Below are 18137 nucleotides of genomic sequence, written 5' to 3'. Positions count from 1 at the left end.
GGAGATTTTCCAGTGAATTACTTATCTCATTCTACGCATAATTCGTTACAGGCACTAAGCATCCGGGTAGATGATGAGAAGATTTTGTAGCTTTCTTCCTACAAATAGAGATTGCATACTGAATATCTGAGACAATCCCACCCTCAGTTCCTGACTTCCAGCGTGCAAACTGGAAACATATCAACCTTGCCCTCAAAACTAAACTTCAACCTCTCCTACTCCCATTCAACCGTACAGTTCCTAACGAATCCATCAACCTGACAGTTCGTCAATACACCGAAGCAGTTCGGCAAGTATGCGACGAATTAATCCCTTCCCGTCCCTTAAATTACTGCAACCTAATCACCCTTCCCGACGATATCCTATCCGACATCCAATATAAAAAGACCCTCAGGCGGAGATTATTTAGGAATAGATACTCTCCGCAATCCTCTCACCTCCTCACCGAAATCCCCAATATCTCCACAACCGCCTCTCCAACACTGAGCTGAACCCTGGTACATACAGGGAACTCAGAACGACCTGCCCGCGTTTGGGCAAATCAGTCCAACAAAACGCGATCCTTCCTCAAAACATCCCTCCCACAGAAAAAGTAAAAATCCTCGCTGACCACTTCCTGCAAGCCCACCACTGCACCCTCCACTTCCGTGAACCAAGTTTCGATAACGAGGTAAACGGAAAAATCTCCCAACTCCTAACCCACTCTTCCTACCTCATTTCCCAATCCACACAAAATCCTTTCACCCATGCTCTCGCCGACCCAAGTCACCGAGAGAATATCCTCCCCATCCACTTTGTCAGTCCAGACTCCGTCAAGGCGGCCATCGCCGCCTCCAAAAACAAGAAATCGGTTGGGCTTGACAAAATCCCCTCCATCGTCCTTAAGAAATGCGCCCCAAGCATTGCCCCCATTATGTCCTCCATCATCAACCATTGCCTTATCAACGCCCACTTCCCAACAGATTGGAAAAGTGCTCCAATTGTTGCTATCCCCCAAAAAAAAAACCAAAACCCACTAAATCCCGATAGCTACAGGCCTATCTCAATCCTCTCATCCTCCGCCAAAATTTTCGAGCCGATCATCAAAGTCATTATCGACGAGCACTGTGACTCCAATCATTCAATCCCACAATTCCAATTCGCCAACCGCCCCAAACACTCAGTCGAGCATGCGCTACTCGTGCTCAAATCGGACGTCCTCCTCGGCCTCAACCGGAACGCACCGACCATAGCCTGTCTCCTTGACATAAAGAAGGCTTTCGACTCCGTATGGCAATACGGACTCGCATACAAGCTTTCTGAAGTCCTCCAGTTCCATCTGCACCTCTTCAAGCTAATTCTTAGCTTTCTTGATGGGCGGAAATCCCAAGTCCAACTCCGTGAACACCTCTCCTCCCCATATTCTAGCCCGGCTGGCATCCCTCAGGGGTCAGTCCTCTCCGCTACCCTCTTTTCCCTGTTTACCGCAGACCTTCCTAAACCAACTCCACACCCAAATCCAATCCGAATCCTTCAATACGCGGATGATCTCATCCACTACACCTCCACCAGAAACATCCCTGCCGGTGAAGCCCGCTTGAATTCCTATTTGGACGAGCTCTACCGGTATTTCACTCGCTGGAAACTGTCCCTAAATCCACAAAAATGCGAAATCATCGTATTCCGTGGTACCGCTAGGATGACGCCGAAAATGAGCAACGACATTTCAACCCTATCCCTGAAGATCAACCCTATCCCTGAACCGTCAAAGAAGTCACCTACCTTGGGGTGACAATCAATTCCCGCCTATCCCACGTCCCACATATCACGAAGGCACTGAACCGTGCAACAGGTGCCTTCAAATCCCTCTACCCAATCCTAAAATACACTAGTCCAACTCCTCAGAAAGTCAAGCTGTTTTGCTACAAACAGCTTATCCGTCCCCTCCTCGTTTTCGGCTTCATCTTCTGGTCCGATGATTCCCCTCACCAAATCGAACGAATCCGCTGCAAAGAACGCAGAATCCTCCGCCACTGCAACAACATATACAAGAACGAAAACCGCTCCAAATACATCTCCAACCAGATCCTCTACGACTCCTCTTAAACGCCCCGCATTGACGCCGTCCTAGCCCGTCACGCCCTCAAATTCCTGGAAAAATCCATATCCCACCCAAATTCACTTATCTCCCAGGCCATGGAGATCGAGTTCGTCGAACAGAATCTTCTACGAACTCATCTGTTCCCTCAAATCCTCTTATCTCTCCAGTCCTGTAATCTCCTTTTCGACCCCGGCGGTAGTCTTCTACAACCGTATCTACTCCTCATCCCAGTTTTCAAAACCCACCCATCCTTAGCGCCACTCCTAGCTTCCTTTCCCATGGTTTGAATTGCGATCTTTGGGGGCTGAGTATGGACATTTGGGAGCGATAGGGTAAGCACTTTGATGAATTGCTTAATAATCATCGCTGGATGTTCCATTAACTATCATACATAACAATAAAAGACAAATGATTCCACCCCTAAACATGGAAGAAACGATCGATACAGTTCATCGGCTTAAGAACCCAAAGTTACCGGGAGCCGATGGAATTGCAGGCGAACTAGGTAAATATGGGGCACCTAATCAGCTTTTCATCCATGTTTGGGACAGCAAATCTCTACCTGATGATTGCTAACGCGAGATTATTTGCCAATCCACAAAAAGGGGAAGTCCCTAGTGCAGCAGTTGTAGAGGTATCACATTGCTAAGTAGCATCTATAAGATATTCTTGGCTATCTTGACAGGCCAGATAGCCTTATACAAGCAGAACATCATCGGCCGATATTAAAAAGGCTGCATACCAAGCCGTTCATGGAGAAACTCTTGGAATAGGCCATCAGTTCCACAATCTTTTCATCGTCTTTAATGCCGCGTGGAGAATTAGGCATCGCGAAAAACAGTAAGACTGACAAAACCTACATTGACCGATGTGAGAGACCAGATCTAAGAAAAAGGATCAATGGCGAGACTTTTCACGTCAATAAAACATCGAAGGCGAGGCACTTCCTGTAATGCATTCCTTTTAACCTGGTCTTAGAAAAAGTGATTTTGCGGAAGAAACTATAAGCCAATTCTCCTTGGACCTCAGCATCTGCGTCCGTTGCCATCGGGGTTTCCCCTGAGCCTCTGATAATGACTCCTTGTCCAGAAACATGTGGCTCGCGAACTTGCGATTTCGTTGTTCCACCAGTAGTTTGGTTACCTAGCAGCAGCAATCGCCTTCTGACCATAGTAACATCCCATACCTTCGTCACCCATTCCCCGTGATTTGGGTGGCTTTTTCCCTAGCCACACCCTTCAGGGATATGTCGGCTCTGAGCGTCACAGAAAACGTGTTCCCTCCAAAGCTTTTGCCGCCAAGCCGAGCACACCACCGGACATTCTGCGATAACTTTTTTCCGAACACAATTCGCCCTTAATTTCCATGCAGATTGCCTGGTGGTCACTGTGAATATAGCGGTTACTGACATGCCAAGCGGCTATACTGGCTAAAGCGGTACTCACGTATGTCAAGTCCACTATAGACCCCAGGCCCCTTCCTCTGAAAGTGCGCGAGGCCTCCACATTCGCGAGTACCACGTCTAGCTTCGCGAATGATTCGAGGAGAACACATCATCTCACATTCGTTGTTCGCCTACTATTATGGTCGGACAACGTCCTCTTGCATCCATAACGAGAGCGCTCAGCATCTGCTCATATTCGGCAATTGTAGAACTGAGTGGAGCATAGCAGCTCTAGATGGGGACTCGTTTCGCCTTCGCTTTGACGAAGCCTTCCTACGGAAAAAAAATTATACCTCCCTTTCGCATGTATGGGCCGCCCCCTTCAAATTCAACACAAGATGGCGCCACTTGCTATATGTAAAGCGATTCACATACCACACCTTCTCACCAAATTTCATGATAATCGGTTGAGCTGTTTTCGCAGACATTGAATCGATTTTAATAAGGTTTTGTTTCACACAAGGGATATTGAGGGTTTACCTGTGGACCGCACCCTGTCCTATAAGAAGTTGGAGGATCAGAGGAGTTAGTGCAGTTCACCGCGGCCAATTTGTACTATGGCTACTGTCACTACCATCATAAATTTGGTGTAGAAGCCCGCAGATGTCGCGCTGCGTATAAGTTATAGAGTTTAACCTTAACCTTAATAGCAGAAACCGTTCCTGGTACACCATTCCATTTTACCCCTACCTAAAAACTCCAAGGCGGCACCAGAGTCTTACACTCGATTCGCAGCCAACGGGGTACTATCAAAACTTGCAACGGAACTAACAAGGTTCTGGACTTCATCCTAAGGCGACCTCTTCAGTTAGAATTCGTCATCGTACAAATAGATCGTTCAATCATAGGAGCCGACTTTTTGGCTACCCACAGTAATTTATTAGATCTCCAGCGTCGATAGCTGATCAATAGTAAAACCGGCCTCACTACGAAAGGAAAAGTGATGCAAAGCAACCTACCCACGGTCTCGATGGTCCCAGAAGGCAAACGTTTCCAGCATCTCCTCACACAGTTTCGTGAATTGAGAAGACTTGCGCAGCCTAAGAAACAACTAAAGCACGCTGTAGAGCACATCATAGAAACTACAGGTCAGCTCGTAGCCGATAAGGCTAGAAGACTTCTCCTCGGCAAAGTATCAAGCGGCAAAACAAGAATTCCAGTGGATGATGGATGACGGAATCTGCCGAATATCCAACAGCCCTTGGTTGAGTCCTCTGCACATCATTGAAAAGGCGAACGACACTATTCGTCCTTGCGGCCGGTACCGCCGGCTCAACGCACACACTGTACCTGACGGATACAACGTGGGACTACAGGGCAAACATATTATATTTTCTCTAAGCCAGATTCTAATAGCAGCTGCTAACTGACCCAAAAAAGAAACAATTATGACGCCGTTTGGGTTGTTCGAATTCACTTGGTCGCCGGAATGCAGCATAGGCCTTCCAACGACTCAATGATTCAATTTCCAGAGATCTACCTTTCGTCTTTGCGAATTTGAACAATTTGCTTATTACCTCAAAAGATGATTTGGAGCACAAGCAGCCCCTCAGGACAGACTTCAAGAGACTCTCAGAGCACGGAATCAACCCCAACCCTTCGAAATCTCATCTTGGCCAGCCAGAAATCGAATTCCTAGGCTAGAAGGTAACATCACAAGGCGTGTCACCACTACCTAGCAAGATACAGGCAATCCAGGACTACACATGCCAGGGGGCGGTAACGCAGCTACGAAGATTTCTCGAAACGCTGAACTTCTACTGAAGAGGCCTTCCACATGCAGTTACTATACAGAAGCCGTTAAACGCATTTCTACACATGTCAAAGAAGAACGACAAGTCTCCGATTCCCTGGAGCGACTCTAGAGTAGCTGTGTTCGAAAAATACAAAGCAAATCTTCAGAATTCTACACTACTAGATCATCCAGACCCAGAAATATCATTAGACTTTAATGCCTCAAATCACAGTATAGGAACTGTACTTCACCAACCAGTCAACGTAGCTTGGTAATCGCTTGGGTTCTATTCAAAGGTATTCAACGAGGCTCAGGAAAAGTACTTTACGTATAATAGGGAACTTCTGGATATCTACAGTGCTGTACGTCATTTTCAGCAATTACTTCAGGGCAGGTAAATTATCAACTGCACAGATCACAAACCTTTGGTGTTCGCCTTCAACTAGAAGACAAATATCGAACCAAGGAGAACAAAGCAACTCATCTACATTAGCCAGTCCACCACTGACATAAGGCACCAGAGCGGAACCAACAACACAATCGCCGATGACTTCTCCAGGGTGAAGAAATAAGTCTAGCTGGAGATGCAACCAGACTAGCCAGCGCACAGATAAACGACTCATCCTTACGGGACTTGCAGGCTAATCTGAACCTTCGACTCCAATGGATGGACATCCCCGGAACGGAAAACCTCTATTCTGTGTGAAACAACGCCAAAACCTCGACCCTACCTGCCATCCGAGCTACTCGAAAGCTTGTTTCTCAACGCTCCTCTGGCCAAACATGAATTACGATATTGGATATGGTCGCGAGCTTTTAGCGCTCGCAAAGGATCGAAGATCCATAAGCACACCTTCATACCCAGAGGAGCTTTACCACAAGCGGGCCTTTTGGAGCACATCCACCTCGATTCGATACATACATCCGAGGAAAAAGGTTCTGCCGGACCATGATCTACAGATGCACACGTTGGATAGAAGCTCTGGCAGTCGAAGAAAATTTAGCGGAAACTATCGCTAGGGCATTCAACGACCCCGCCTATGATAGCATAGCCATGGTAAAACTGTACACGGCCATGGGAGAATTCGGTATCCCGACGAAATTAATTAAATTAAGACTGACTAGGCTGACCCTGACCAATGTGCGAGGCCAGATAAAAGGAGCAGGATCACCCTCAAGACCATTCGACATCAACAACGGTCTACGACAAGGGGATGCGCTACCATGCGTCCTCTTTAACCTGGCCCTCGAGAAAGTGATCCGTGATGCTGAGGTGAATGCAAGAGGTACGATCCTCTTCAAGTCCACTCAACTACTGGCCTATGCTGACGATATCGACATCATGGGAAGAACCACCCGAGACGTACAAACTGCCTTCATACAGATCGAGCAGGCGGCTATTGGCGCGAGATCTTGGGCTGTACATCAATGAAGGCAAGACAAAATATATGGTGGCAACGTCAGCACCGAAGACGAATCAACCAACAACATCAAACCGCACTGGTCAAACACAAACACGAACAAGAATAAGGATAGGAGAATACAACTTTGAGACCGTTGACAATTTCTCCTATCTAGGGTCGAACGTCACAACCGATAACAACTACGATGATGAAATCCGCGCACGGTTGTTGTCAGCCAACAGAGCCTATTTCAGCTTACAAAGACTGTTCCGCTCGAAACGTCTCACCATAGGGTCAAAGCTCTTACTGTACAAGACTATGATCTTGCCAGTCCTCATGTATTCCTCGGAAACTTGGGTTCTTAGCAAGAAAAATTGCAAACTCTTGGCCGCGTTCGAGAGAAGAATCCTCCGAAGAATTTTTGGCCCCCTACATGAGGATGGACGATTCCGTAGCCTACACAATGACGAAATCTATGAGCGATACCATGACCGTCCGGTTGTGGATAAAATCCGGCTCAATAGGTTACGGTGGGCGGGTCACTTAATCCGTATGGATGAAGATGATCCCACCCGGAAAGTCTATAAGGGCAATATCTATGGTAGGAAAAGAAGACGAGGCAGACTCTGCCTAAGATGGAGCGATGGCGTGGGCCAGGACGCCAGACAGCTTTTAGGGATATCGAATTGGTGGACCTTGGCGTAAAACCGGGATGTCTGGAGTTCCTTATTAAGGCAGGCCTAGACCGGATACCGGTTGTTGCGCCGTTGATGATGATGATTCAACGACCACTGGATAGCTAGATTCGGTGTACCTCATCGCATCACAACGGACCAAGGACGTCAATTCGAGTCGAAATTATTCAACAGTCTCGTCCAGTTCCTAGGCGCCGATCATATCCGATCCACGCCCTACCATCCACAGGCCAGTGTAGTGTCAAACTTTGGCACCGATCCCTAAAAAGCGTTACCATGGCTCAGTCCAATGACCCGCAATGGACTCGACATTCGCTCAAAGTTCTATTAGCCCTTCGTTCCACGCCAAGAGGAGATACTGGACACAACACCGCCAGATTGGTTTGCGGCACTAGGTTGCGACGAATTCTTTTCCCCAACAGTGATCAACACAGACGATTAACCAATAGTAGAAAAACGGAAGACGGCTCTGAAAATGACATCGGCCTGTTTCGACCATCATCAACCAGGGCGGGTCTACTGGCACAAAGATCTCTCCTTCTGTACACACGTCTTTCTACGCGCAGATGTCAAGGGATCTCTGAAACCATCTTATGATGGATCTTTCAGAGTTCTGAAACGTTCGGAGAAGCACTACACCATCCAGCTACCCGATAGCGAGGTAACAGTAGCAAAATAAGTTGAGACCCTGCCTCAGATCGAACGATGGCGTAGGCTAATACGCCAGACAACTTTTAAGGATATCGAATTGGTGGACCTTGGCGCAAAGCCGGGATGCCTGGAGTATCTCACTAAGGCAGATCTAGACCGGATACCGGTTGTTCGGGTGTTGATGATGATCAACGTAAAGTATCGGATAGTTGGTAATGACATCAAAATGAATAATCCCACATACTGAAACTACATTTCCCCTGCGACAACATTTTTTCTAACTAAACTGCTAACTACTGAAGAACCAATCTAGAACCTCGCTCAGATGAATTAATTAAAGTTTGTTTAAGAAAAAAATGGCAATCATCCACTGAAGTTCTTTAACGTTTCATACCTGAAGTTCCAAGCTTCCGGGTCTCGACCAGTTTTTTAAGAGACCGCGAATCACCATTTTTCTTCCATATGTCGGGGCTAGAAAAAAGCTATTTCCTATAGATTTCGTAACGGTTTCGCTCAGATATATGAAACGTTTCTCTGTTTTTCATAAGCCTTTCACATGCCCGATGATAACATGGAGCACCTTCCAGGCAAATATCAAGCGTTTATTCCGCTATATGTGCTTATAGATAGTATGCATGAACAAAATTTTATAATTTACGACTTAATATCAAAATTCTATAAATGGTCAGACGGAATAGTATGGATCACGCTCCCGATTAGGCGCTGGCCCAAGGTACGCAACACACATTTTGCAGGAGGAACTGCGAACAATACCGGCCACAATTGGTTGATTCTCACTCCATTTTGTGGGTCGTTAGCCCCATAACATTGTTTATTTCCTTGTTACGATTGATACTCCCATTCCGAGTAGGTGCTACTTCTCGCAATAGTCATTAACGCGCCAAACGTGTGTAAGCCTTTCAGTCTACGCTAAATATTTATCTTAACTTTTGCTTATCAACTTTTGTTGACTCAGTATATTATTTTGTGATAGGAGCACTTTATCACTGGTCTCAATGTTTTATTTCATGAGTAACACATTCAAATCGATTTCCAGATATTTGTAGGTAACTTTTTAACCGGTCTCCATTACCTGAATTACGAAAAATTGATGATTGTTCAATGATACCGGAGCGAAGATGGACAGGAATTTCGGAAGATTGATGAATGTGGGAGAGTTGGCACCATTCGTAGGGTAATTGTGGCTTTTATTTAGTAGTAATTCGATGTGGTCAAAGGGTAGTATAGGTCCCAGGGCAAAACGTGGATTGGTATCCACGATGGAGCATAAAACCTGGGAAATGCCTGCTGAACCAACACCAACAGCTCTACTACCAAACCCTATCTCCACCTCCATGTGGTGACCGCTGGGAGCTCTTTCGTAACGAAAAGCTGCAGACGGAGAAGGATAAAGGCGAGTCTCCCGCGCCTGAAAACGGGACAAACTGTACCAACTGTACCAAGGTTGGGAGTTGGGTAGGGCTGACAACCCTACACGGAAAACCGATGTTACGGAGCCACGAAAGGAGCCTCGGACAGGATGGACTTTACAACGACGAACCCGGCAACGACAACGGACTAACGATTTGCGCATTCTCTCATGGAACGTGCGCTCCCTGGACAGAGATAAAGCTGATGAGCAGCTAGCCGATACCCTGTCCCAATATAGGGCTGATATAATAGCGTTACAAGAGATACGATGGACAGGGACCGGTTTCTAGGAGAAAAGCCGCTACACCATATATTATGGCAGTCATCCAGTAAACCATGTGCTCGGAGTAGGTTTCTTAGTCAGCCAAAAAATGAAACCTGCTGTTATCGGCTTTGAAAACATAAGCGAACGAGGCAAGTTTAAAAATATAAGCCTCATTAACGTTCACGCCCCTACAGAGGAGACTGCAGAGTCGGAGAAGGATACCTTCTACAAGGCAGTAGAACGAACCCTCGAAGCCTGTCCCAGATATGATATTAAAATCATACTTGGGGATTTTAACAGCCAAGTAGGGAAGGAGCCCGTATTCAGGCGATACGTTGGCTCCCATAGCTTACACGAAAAAACAAATGATAACGAACTGCGGATTATTCAATTAGCAGGGTCACACGAAATGGTTGTTGGAAGTACCTGGTTTGCGCGGAAAGCGGTCCACAAACATACGTGGGCCTCTCCAGACGGGACCACTTTCAACCAAATTGACCACGTGTTGATCGAACGTTGCCACCTCTCAGCCTTGATGAATGTCAGAACATATAGGGGGGCCAATATAGACTCGGATCACTATCTCGTTGGCATGGTGCTCCGAGCTCGAATAACAATACCACCTAGAATCCCCTCTGACAATCGGGTGAGAGTGAACACTGAAGCCATCCACAACACAACCCTCCGCGACACCTATAAGAGGGAAATGGATGCCGCAATAACCGCAGTCAACAGAGGACCTGGAGATGAAGCATCAACAAATGATCTTCACAATCACCTGAAGAACGATATCATGGATACGGCCACAAGCATACTTGGCCCCAGCCGCAAAAGGAGTCGGAACGGTTGGTTTGACGATGAATGTAAGCTAGCAACGGAACGGAAGAATGCCGCATACCGAGTAATGTTGCATTCTTAAAGAACGCGGGCACGCGCAGAGACTTATCACGAACTCCGATGAGTGGAGAAGTGACTTCACAGACGGAAAAAGGAAGCCTGGGAGAACCAACAAGTCTATGAACTAGAAAAGTACAGGGGGCAACCGCACCAGGCGCGGAAGTTTTACCAACAAGTCAGCAGGATGAAGCCTTATACACCTCGATGCTCATCTTGCCGAGACAAAGAGGGAAATCTGATTTCCGACAGAATTGGCATATTAGAGCGATGGGTTGAGTACTTTGATGAGCTACTGAACAACCAGAACATCGGCGAGTTGGAGATCCCGCCAACTGAAGACGACCGACAAATACTGCCACCACCAAGTTTAGGAGAAACAGTCCGTGCAATTCATCGGCTAAAAAATCATAAGTCGCCAGGAGCCGATGGAATTACAGCCGAATTGGTTAAATATGGAGACGACCAGTTACACCAAGTGCTTCATCAACTTGTGCTCAAGGTATGGGACAGCGAATCAATGCCTGACGATTGGCAACGAGGCATTATCTGTCTCATACAGGGTGCGGCAGCATAACTTCCTTTTTTAAAATGCGCGCCACTCAGTTAGTTGACGTCATAGCGGAGCGCTAGTGGTCTCGTTCAAGAGAGGATACTGTAAAGTTTTGTCCCGACACGGTTCAGTCGCCATCATGCGTTGGAATAGTGAGGAGCGTGCCTTTGCCGTTGAGGTTTACTTTTCAAGCGGATGTTCGGTTATTGCAACACAGCGTGCATTTCGGAATCGCTTTAATTTAGTCCCGTTGGCTCCCGTCCCAGACCGCAAATCAATTATTACATGGGTCACTACATTCAGACAAATTGCAAGTGCGACAAAAGGAAGAACTGGAGTCCCTCGGCCCGTTAGATCACCTGAGAACATTGAAGCAGTGAGAGCGTCAATGTTGCGATCGCTACGGCGTTCTGCGCGCAAACACGCATCTGCCCTTGGACTATCCGATCGTTCTGTGAGAAGAATTCTTCGTGATGATCTTCATTTTCATCCCTATAAGATGGGGATAGTGCAGGAACTTTCAGAACGTGACTTCAATTCTCAGATGAACGCGTGTGAGCTTCTTCTTGATGTCGTTCCCGAGGGTGCTATTGTTTTTTTTTTAGCAATGAAGCCCATTTTCATTTGTGTGGGTCGGTTAACAAACAAAACATGCGCTACTGGGCTGACACCAACCCTCGAGAATTGCATCAAAAGCCTTTGCATTCACCCAAAGTCACAGTGTGGTGTGCAATTTCCTCAGCTGGAATTATTGGTCCATGGTTTTTTGAGGACAATGAGGTTACAGTGACAGTGAATTCGGACCAGAATTTTTTTTTTCCCACGGCTAGAAAATTTGGATTTGGGGGACACTTGGTTCCAACAAGACGGTGCAACAGCACACACTTCAAGAGCATCGATGGCTGTTTTGAGGGAACACTTTCCAGAGCGCCTTATCTCAATTAGAGGCGATTTGGAATGGCCGGCACGCTCTCCCGATCTGTCCCCTTGTGATTTTTTTCTACGGGGTTTTTTGAAATCCCGTGTTTATGTGAACCGTCCAAGAACCCTACAAGATTTGAAAACCAACATCCAAGAAGAAATTGCCAACATAACACCTGCTATGCTAACAAGAGTCATGACAAACGCCAGAAATCGGTTTACGCAATGTATGGAGAATGGGGGACGTCACCTAACAGATTTGATCTTCAAAACAATGTAAATAAAAACTTTAGACATGTACCTACATTATAAAAAATAAATAAATATTTTCCGATGCATACAATAGTTTTTATTGAGTTTTGAAAAAAGGAAGTTATGCTGCCGCACCCTGTATATAAAAAGGGAGATATCACACAGTGCAGCAATTATAGAAGTATCACGTTGCTGAGGACCATCTATAAGATATTCTTCACTATCTTGCTAGGCCGGATAGCCCCATACGCTCAGAACATCATTGGCCCATACCAAAGAGGCTTCACTCCAGGCAAATCAGCAACAGATCAGATTTTCTCTCTGCAGCAAGCGATGGAAAAACTGTTGAAATATGGACAACAGTTGCACCATCTGTTCATCGACTTTAAAGCCGCCTATGATAGCACAAAAAAACTGTACACGGCCATGAGAGAATTCGTTATCCCGACGAAATTAATAAGACTGACTAGGCTGACCCTGACCAATGTGCGAGGCCAGATAAAAGCAGCAGGATCACTCTCAAGACCTTTCGACATCAACAACGGTCTACGACAAGGGGATGCCCTATCATGCGTCCTCTTTAACCTGGCCCTCGAGAAAGTGATCCGTGATGCTGAGGTAAATGCAAGAGGTACGATCCTCTTCAAGTCCACCCAACTACTGGCCTATGCTGACGATATCGACATCATGGGAAGAACCACCCGAGACGTACAAACTGCCTTCATCCAGATCGAGCAGGCGGGAATTGGCGCGAGATCTTGGGCTGCACATCAATGAAGGCAAGACAAAATATATGGTGGCAACGTCAGCACCGAAGAAACCAATCAACCAACAACATCAAACCGCACTTTGAAACGGTTGACAATTTCTAACTCCGCCATGCTATTAACATAGTATGCTGGTCCCAAGCCCAGATAAAGGAGGAGGGTTTGAGGCAACGTACTCTGTACTATCCTCAGTAAAACAAAAATAAAATGTTGAGATCAGGGAAAGAGATAAATAGAGTATAGTTGGAGTTATTCTACTATGCTAAATCCTACCTGATCTCTCTTGGTGACAGGCCCCGCGACAGGTCGACCAAGAAAATGCATAGAATGTCGTTACAAACATGATGATCGGATTGAGTCACAAGCCTCGGAGAAGTGCTAGGGCGTCCACCTCAGTCGACGCGGCAGGACGGGCCCCGGTCCTGTCGAGAAATGGGCAAGGGTTCTTGACGCATGGACGGCGTCAGGACGTAAGCAAGTTAGTCCGCACACAACGAACAAAACAAATACGTGTCTGCACGCTAAATGTTGGTACCCTAACTGGAAAGACGGAGGAACTCGCAAGAGCACTTCGGAAAAGGTGCATTGACATCTGCGCTCTGCAAGAAACCCGATGGTCTGGTGCCAAAAGCTGCGACATTGAACGCGAACACGGTAAAAATGGCTACAAACTTCTCTATTTTGGTAACCCACACACTCAATATGGTGTTGGCGTTGCCATCTCAGAGGGTTTCCGTGATGCCATTAAAGAAGTCGAACGATTTGATGATCGGCTGATGAAGCTCAGCATTATATCAGTGTGTCAAGGGTCGAAAATCACAACCGATAACAGCTACGATGATGAAATCCGCGCACGGTTGTTGTCAGCCAACAGAGTCTATTTCAGCTTACAAAGACTGTTCCGCTCGAAACGTCTCACCATAGGGTCAAAGCTCTTACTGTATCAGACGATGATCTTGGCAGTCCTCATGTATTCCTCGGAAACTTGGGTTCTTAGCAAGCAAAATTACGAACTCTTGGCCGCGTTCGAGAGAAGAATCCTCCGAAGAATTTTTGGCCCCCTACATGAGGATGGACGTTTCCGTAGCCTACACAATGACGAAATCTATGAGCGATACCATGACCGTCTGGTTGTGGATAAAATCCGGCTCAATAGGTTACGGTGGGCGGGTCACTTAATCCGTATGGATGAGGATGGGATGATCCCACCCGGAAAGTCTATAAGGGCAATATCTATGGTAGAAAAAGAAGACGAGGCAGACCCTGCCTAAGATGGTGCGATGGCGTAGGTCAGGAGGCCAGACAGCTTTTAGGGATATCGAATTGGTGGACCTCGGCGCAAAACCGGGATGTCTGGAGTTCCCTATTAAGGCGGGCCTAGATCGGATATCGGTTGTTGCGCCGTTGATGATGATGATGAATTCGATGTGAATGCATATTCACTTAACGGGTGTATCATGTATTTTGACACTAACTTCAAAAGCATGTCATTCGAAAACAAACAATCGATTTGAAAAATCCTTTTAATCGTACTTTATTCTGTTCATGATTCGTCGAAAAATACATTTACAGTACACTTAATGGACCATGGTCCTCGATTTTTCGTAGTGTGGAGCGAATGTTCCGAATCAGGTTTTGGCGGACCGATGGATCGATTTCCTTCAACTTTCTCTTGATTCGACCAATCAAATGTTGCTCGTTTCGAGCCTCCCAGCCACCGACGTAGACCATACGCTTGAGAACTGCCCAAAAATTTTCGATTGGACGTGCCTGAGGTACGTTTGGAGGATTGTCCTTTTTCGGCACAAATGGTATATTTTGCTCAGTCAGCCAATTCAATGTTTTTTTTTGCATAATGACAGCTTGCAAGGTCCGGCCAAAACATTATTTCGTCACGACCATGATGTTTTTCGATGAATTGCTTCAATTTCGGCAAGCATTGGCCGATATAAATGTCAGCATTGATCGCTTCTGATTTGTTTGATCGAATCAAAGGCTCTGAAACACCCTTCGATGAAATGGCTGCCCACACCAACACCTTTGGTTCAAATTTTGATTTGCCGGCATATTTAACATCATCTGCTGTTGCTTCAATGTTGTCAGTATAAAAGCCGTCGTTGCCGCTCAATTCATGATGCGAGAATGTGAAATACGATTCATCATCCAAAATTATGGATTTTCCATTCGCAAAGTGTTTGTCACAAAGTGCACGGCAGCATTTTGGTATTTTTTCGAGTTGTTGTTGTGTATATTTTGGTGCTCGTCGACGTTTACGATAAATTACGTTGTTTTTCTTCAAAATACGATGGACTGTATCTTTCGAAACACCAAATTTTCATCCCAATTTGCGTGTTGATTGACCAACCTTGTTTTTCGCACTTGATAGCAGACTTATGACTGTTCTGGCACCTAATTTGGATGGACCACCGCATTGCTTTTTGTTTTCGGGCTCTTTACCATCGCGACAATCCTTCAGAAGACGGAAAATTGTTCTGCGAGAGATTGGCTTGTCTTTGAACATTTCAAGAATTTCACTAGAACTTAGTCCGCCAAACATGTTGGCGACAGATTTCCGTAAATCGAGCTTGTACGACATTTTGAATGGATCTAACTGCACAATTTGAGTTTGACAGTTCAGTAGGAGTACAGTTAAGTGTGACTAGTGCATTGGTTTACATTTGTGTGTTTGTTTATGCAATCAAATAAACGCCTGAAGTTAGTGCCAAAATACATGATACACCCGTTAAGATACAAGATATTTCCCATGATCTGAAAGAGCTGCTCCTTCCACGCTGCTCAACCATAAAATTTGCGAATTTCAAGTTGTAGACGTTCTTGTTGTACGACGTACGACGTACATACACAATGGATCCCCAGCCTGTGGGTGATTTTTCCATCAAAGGAAAGGTGGAAGACTGAACTTTGGCGAAAGTTTTCAATCTATTTTTGTTTGCGATCCATCTAATGATTTTCTGCTGCGTTAATTATATGTGTACAGTCTAGTTCGTCGCTTCAGCCTCGGAGACTTTCAATTTGAGATAACTGTGCAAAGTGCAACAGGAGCAATCGAGCCCAACTTACATAATTCAAGATACATGCTAATAGTCGCTTAGTGTGCAGACAAAGACTTACCTTCAGTTCCTCCTCCCGCTGCAGTCCGTGATTAGGTCCATTAATCCTTAATCCAACGCAAATCCGCGATTCACTCTTCCCCGTTGGCCCGGACACCTACACTACACATGGCCCAATGCATTATAATTAGAAAAATGTCGTCCACAGAATGTATCGGCCTCGGTCACTGTATTAAACTTCTCATGATTGTTTTTGGAGGGGTAAGTAGACGCGAGTGCATGGCTAAAGTGGCCGTTTTGAATTTTTCTAGTGTCTTTTCAACTTGTTCCGAATTATTCTTGTCTTCGCCGCCGCCCTCGGTCCGCGGTCCCTTCGCGCACTCACTACCTTCCCAGTAACTTCTGCCTGCTGGCTACTGACTGCTGTTCGCCCTACCCGCGCCCCCGGGCGCGATCCTACCGTTACCCCGCGTAACCGCTTGCACTATCCGCCGCGTACCGCAACACCCAAACACACCGAAGCCTAGCGTTCATGAGCCGCCGCCACCACCGGGACCGCACTAGTTGTCATCACCCGAATAGTCGCCCCAGTCACAAAAGTACACACAATTCTCGCATTTAATAAATCGCCATAGACATAATAAATACGACACGAATCAACGACACATATAGCGATAGAAAACACTACGGAGCAGCAAATGAAACTGGAAAATCGATTTTCCTCCTCTTGACGCGGCCACGAAGAAAAGCGAATGTACTCCTTGGGAATGGGATGGCTATGCGATACTCGCGTGCGAATATTATCGGGTGTATCTCTGCTGCAATGGTGCTCGTTAAAATGCAATAATTGCCAACATCTCTGGCCAACTACCTTAGGCGGCTAGCGTGGAGCACGACACACAAAACGAATGTTTTTCACACTGAACCTGGCCGAGTGCACAGCACCTTGTCGCCAAGTCTGCACTAATCCGCGGAAAACTATCTAATCTAAGTTCACTGTCGGAACCCCGTAGCCTACAAAACTCAGAAAATCCAAACCACACGTCGCAACACCAACAACTGACCACTCAAATTAATCCGAAAATGCCAGTTAGTTCGGCTAAATCAACAGCAGGCACGCAGAAGATACGATTCGGAAGATATTTGCCACCATCTTTGCCACAGAACATCACATCTCGAAATAAGACTCACTCCTCAAAAAGATACGACAACGACGACGCGGCGGCGGCGGCGGGCTGCGGGCACGTTGCTCGGTCGCGCGGAGAGAACATTAAAAGGTAAAATGAGTCGGACACGGACGCGGACACACGGCGAGGGCAGGCAAAGTATCTCGAGCCGTGGCTGCCTCATCCACTTTGCTATCTTGGGCGAATGCTAGAATACTTTTGTGCGGCCGCGTTGCTTTGTCGCTTATCGCCTTCGCCGCGGCTTAGTACGCTCCCATAATCTGACTAGCGACGCACAAACCACACTACCGGGCTAAGTACACTTAGTATCACTCCGGATTGTCCAAGAAGATTGTTACTGAAGCTCCAAGATGGTCCAGGCCACAGCAGATTGGGCGAGTTATCCACAGAATGACCGCTCAACACCAACTTCCGATAGATTGCATGCCAACCGAACTCCGCCGTTGCTGGGGTAATCAAACATTGCAGACTTGGGAAGCGATTCGAGTGAGCCGGGTCACAATTAATGTTTGAAACGGCGACGATTCCCAAATGTTGTGCACGGGGACGACACACACAGGCAGTCGTCCAACTTGCAGCAATGTCGACGGCAGGCACCCCTCGGTTATGTTTGTCCCTGGCGCAAAGGATATGCCTCCGTGCCTCCACACCACTCGAGTCCTTTAAGTCCGTTTGCTTTTGTGAACTGTACCCTCGCGCAATTTTACCAGCAAACTTTCTATCCTTCCCGCACGCGACGGTCATGGAGGCATTTGTTACCGTGAATGCTGCTATTCCATTTTACAGAT

The 18137-nt window shown here is 46.5% G+C and overlaps 1 protein-coding gene across 1 annotated transcript in view; it reads right to left on the bottom strand.

The window, feature by feature from the left end:
* Nucleotides 1–17745, bottom strand: part of LOC119646702 (bromodomain adjacent to zinc finger domain protein 2B) — a 149624-nt gene extending 131879 nt beyond the window's left edge. The window contains exon 1 of the mRNA XM_038047269.1: nt 16224–17745. The gene's annotated coding sequence lies outside the window, so the exon portion shown is untranslated. The remainder of the gene's footprint in view (nt 1–16223) is intronic.
* Between the last annotated feature and the right edge of the window lie 392 nt (nt 17746–18137).

The sequence above is a fragment of the Hermetia illucens genome, chromosome 1 (assembly GCF_905115235.1).
Source record: "Hermetia illucens chromosome 1, iHerIll2.2.curated.20191125, whole genome shotgun sequence".
Taxonomy (NCBI): domain Eukaryota; kingdom Metazoa; phylum Arthropoda; class Insecta; order Diptera; family Stratiomyidae; genus Hermetia; species Hermetia illucens.
The sequence above is the reverse complement of the archived record's forward strand: the minus strand, read 5'-3'. Positions and strand labels throughout refer to the sequence as shown.